General features: G+C 37.9%; 1 pseudogene; it reads right to left on the bottom strand.

Annotated features, from left to right (window-relative positions):
• Positions 1–655: 655 nt before the first annotated feature.
• Positions 656–4,193, bottom strand: LOC140856055 (uncharacterized; annotated as a pseudogene).
• Between the last annotated feature and the right edge of the window lie 569 nt (positions 4,194–4,762).

Here is a 4,762-nt window from a genome sequence, read left to right as displayed (position 1 = left end):
TAGGGGGTACATCAGAAGGACAATTCCTAGCAACCTCCTCCTTTGTCATACCCTGTCTCATATAGTCCCTCTTCAATTGTGCTTTATATTCTTTCCATTTGCAGTTGAGAAACTTCATTACAAAATCATGAGTGGATGGAGGGAGAACAAACTTGCTCTATAAAAAAAAAAGTTAAATAAAATAAATTATATAAGTGATTAACAATTAACATATAGTATGAACATCAATTCATTACCTCTATAACTCGGAGGAGCTCAACTTTGTACGTTGGAAGCATGTCATTCCATTTTGCATAGCCCAACGGACATAGCTGAGGCCTCCGAGCAACAGTCCCCAAAAATGAAGTCAATAAGCACGCAGCTTTCTTAATTGGCTGACCTAACTGATTGCACTCCACAATAATTCTCTCGCCCTCACGCATCTGCCACACATCTCGTACTACTGTGGATCCGCATCTGGGACGTACTCTCCTGGATCCGTCTGCAAAAAATACATAAAAGTAATAATATCATAAATATACATAAAATAAAATAAAAATAAAATTACATGAAAGACAATATATACCCTGCACGTATATCTCATCATCTGGCTGATGCACAGGAGGATCATGCTGTGCTGATGATGAAGAAGGACATGGCTCGGAATGCTGTGCAGCTGAACTGGCCTCAGGCTGCTGTGCTGAAGAAGACGTACCAATCTCTGTCTGTGAAAACTGAAACTACACACCAGCATATCGTCCCCTGCGACGCATGATGTCACCTAGTATTTATATAAACAAAAGGTAGAATCAGTTAATATATGGAGTAAAATAACACAATAATTAATGCAAATTATATACATCATAAATAATTATTACCAGTAACAATCAAGCAGTAGTGTTTCCTTCAAATTCTGTCCTAACTAACATCGTCGTAGTATTTAAATCATCAGCTGGCACAAAATTGTAGGGCATACATTATGTATAAGTGTCATCGTCATCATCCTCCATTTGGTTTCCCATATCATATAAGTCTCTAGGTTTTGTTTTGATAACAGTAAACCAATCTTTTTCTTTTGCGTCTTGTACATAAAATACTTGACGAGCTTGAGATGAAAAAATGAATGGATCATCCTTCAATAACACACCAGTGTGTATCAACCTTGAAAAATTTATAAGTGTAAATCCATTTGCATCTTGTTTCAAACCTCTTGATGAGTTTATGTCTACCCAATCACATCTAAACAATACTACTTTAAATTTTTCATAATAATCCAACTCATAGATATCTTTAAGTGCACCATAATAGAATTTTTCATCCGCTTCCACCATAACAACGCTATTCTGTGTTTTTCTAAATTTCTTTCGTTCTCTAGTATGAAATTTAAAGCCATTAATTATAAAATCATTATATCTATTCACAATCTTGTTAGATCCTCGAGCAAGAGCTATTAGTTCATCTGAATTATTTCTCTCCATCATCTTTGATACCTAAAAAAAATGATATGAAGTGCTGTTGAGTTATCTGATATTAAATATGTATCAAAAATTAATATATCCCATAATTAAATATAAATCACACCTGATTCGAAAGTCACATAGAGAATAACTCGACCAACCATCGCTGTTCAATCCTTGCATTAGGACGAATGTTATGATTGGCTCGTCTCTGATAAATTAAAAATTCACTACATAAAATATAAATATATCATTTAGAATATTATATTTAATATAAAATTTAAATCTTGATGTCATGCCTTAAATATACTAACCTGCGATGGTTAGATATTATGTCACTATGAAGTAACACATAACAATGTGCTTGTGCTAAAGATTTTTGATCAAATACAATACTTTTAGCTCTTTCCAAGAATTTTTCAGCAGTTGAGAACTTATACAGTTTTGCATTCTCCACAAAGTCATTATGCCGTTGAGATCGACTAAAAATAGTCTCTACACCTTGAAGATATCTTGAACAAAATATCAAACATTCATCCGCAATATATCCTTCAGCAATCGAGCCCTCGGGATAGGCTTTATTTTGCACATAATCTTTAAGACGCATAAGATACCTTGAAGAATTAAATATTTATTAAAATATCAGTATGCTATTATTTCTAATAAAATTATCAAAAGATTTATGGTTTGCAATAATACCTCTCAATAGGATACATCCATCTATAATGTACCAGTCCACTAACTTTAACTTCTGAAGCTAGGTGAATGAGCAGATGTATCATAATAGTGAAAAATCCAGGAGAAAAAATCTTTTTCATCTGGCAAAGTGTAATTGCAATATCGGATTCTAACTGATCAAGTTTCCGAGGATCAATAACTTTTGAATATAATGCCTTAAAGAATGATGATAATCGAAGTACAATTGCAGCAACTTGTTTCGGCAATGACGATCTTAAAGCTATTAGAAAGATCTTGCATCAATATGTGACTATCATGACTTTTAAGATTTGAAAGTTTTCGATCCTTTAGATGCACACATCGTGAAATATTTGATGCATATCCATCAGGTACCTTGATACTTTTCAAAACTCCCAAAAAAATATTCTTTTCTCGAGCAGACATTGTGTAACATGCAGGAGGCACATAACTTCTATCATTAGCAAGCATTTTAAGATGAAGCTCCTATCGGATACCCATTTCTTTTAAATCAAGACGCACCTTCATGTTATCTTTACTTTTTCCATCAAGGTTTAAAAATGTTCCAAGTAAATTATCACTAACATTCTTCTCTATATGCATGACATCAAGATTGTGCCGAATAAGATTATGTTTCCAATAAGGTAAGTCAAAAAAGATACTTCATTTTTTCCATAAAAATTTACTGGGCTGTTGTGTAGATGCTATCTGTGTGTTTTCCTCATTTTCATCCTCGAAATAATTATCTGGATCTTGAAACACCTCTGCTTCTATAGTACTGATATTGACTTCCTCTAGTAACCCTTCGTGCATTGAGCTTTCAACATCATCCCTTCCTCTTTTTTTAGAAGACTTTGAGTGCTTACCATAGCTGTAATTGATGCCATCCATTTGTCTATGAACATCAGTTCTAGAAGATGAAATAGGGGCACATCCCAATTCTATAGTACCATCAAACTAATCTTTCTGAAATCGAAACGGATGATTTGCTTCCAATCATCGACGATGTCCCATGTAACAAAATTTACCTCCATGTTTTAACCAAATTGAATGTGTTGAATCTCCACAACAAGGACATACGACCCATCTCTTTGTCCTCCAACCAGATAAATTGACATATGCTGAAAAATCATTAATTGTCCATAACAAAGCTGTCCGTAGTTTAAATGTTTAGCCGTTGGAAGCATCAAATGTATCAATACCCTCCCACAACTATTTCAATTCCTCTATTAAAGGCTGTAGGAAAATATCAATATCATTGCCTGGATCCTTATCTCCTGGAATAACTATTGACAAGATAAGTGATGACTGTTTCATGCACATCCACGGTGGTAAATTGTAAGGTATCAAAACGACTAGCCAAGTACTGTAGGTAGAACTTAGGGTTCGAAATGGATTGAAACCATCAAAAGCTAAGCCAAACCTAACACTGCGAACATCAAAAGCAAAATCAGGATGCCTATCATCAAATGCTTTCCATTGAAGACTATCTGCTAGATGTCTCAATATTTCATCCTTTGTACGTCCTTCATCATGCCATCTCATTGATGAAGCTGTTTTTGATGATGCATAAATCTTTTTCAATCTAGGTATAAGAGGAAAGTAACGCAATACCTTCATCGGTTTCTTTTTACTCTGCATTGCATCCAATTCATTCAGTACATCATCTCGATCTTCTTTTTGTGTTATCCATCTTGAAGATCCACATACATTGCATGACTCTTGATTAGCATTTTCACCCCAATATAACATACAATCTTTCGGACAACTATGAATCTTTTCGTATCCAAGATCTAATTCCTTTACTACTTTCTTGGCTTCATAATACGATGGTGGTAAACAAATACTTTTTGGAAATGCATCATTTAATAACTTGAGCAGCATGGTAAAACTCTTCTCAGACCATCCATTCAAATATTTTAAATAGAATAAATGTACAAGAAAAGAAATCTTAAAAAATTTCGTACAATTCGGATATAATTCTTCATCTGCATCTTTCATTAAGGTGTGATAACGAACTGTCTCATCATTAGATGTATGTATAGGCTCCTCAACATGCATACGTTTCGTATGCGTACATCCATCAAACATCCTAACTGTTGGGTATAAAATACCTACAGTCGAAACCCTCAACGGAATCGGCATCAGAACGGCTCCGCCCGGACTCCTACGGGAGCCGGGCTCCGCCACCGACATCAGAACAGCTCCGCTCAGACTCCTACGGGAGCCGGGCTCCACCGCCGACATCAGAACAGCTCCGCCCGGACTCCTACGGGAGCCGGGCTCCACCGCCGACATCAGAACAGCTCCGCCCGTACTCCTATGGGAGCCGGACTCTGCCGCCGACATCAGAACAGCTCCGCCCGTACTCCTACCGGAGCCGGGCTCCGCCGCCGACATCAGAACAGCTCCGCCCGGGCTCCCACGAAAGCCGGGCTCCACCGCCGACATCAGAACAGCTCCGCCCAGACTCCTACGGGAGCCGGGCTCCACCGCCGACAGCAACGCAGCTCCGCCCGGACTCCTACGGGAGCCGGGCTCCACCGTCGACAGCAGCGCAGCTCCGCCCGAACTCCTACGGGATCCGGGCTCCACCGCCGACAGCAGCACAGCTCCGCCCGGACTCCTAC

The sequence above is a fragment of the Elaeis guineensis genome, chromosome 3 (genome assembly GCF_000442705.2).
Source record: "Elaeis guineensis isolate ETL-2024a chromosome 3, EG11, whole genome shotgun sequence".
Taxonomy (NCBI): Eukaryota; Viridiplantae; Streptophyta; class Magnoliopsida; order Arecales; family Arecaceae; genus Elaeis; species Elaeis guineensis.
Note: the sequence above shows the minus strand (reverse complement) of the source record. Positions and strands in the feature narration are given on the sequence as shown.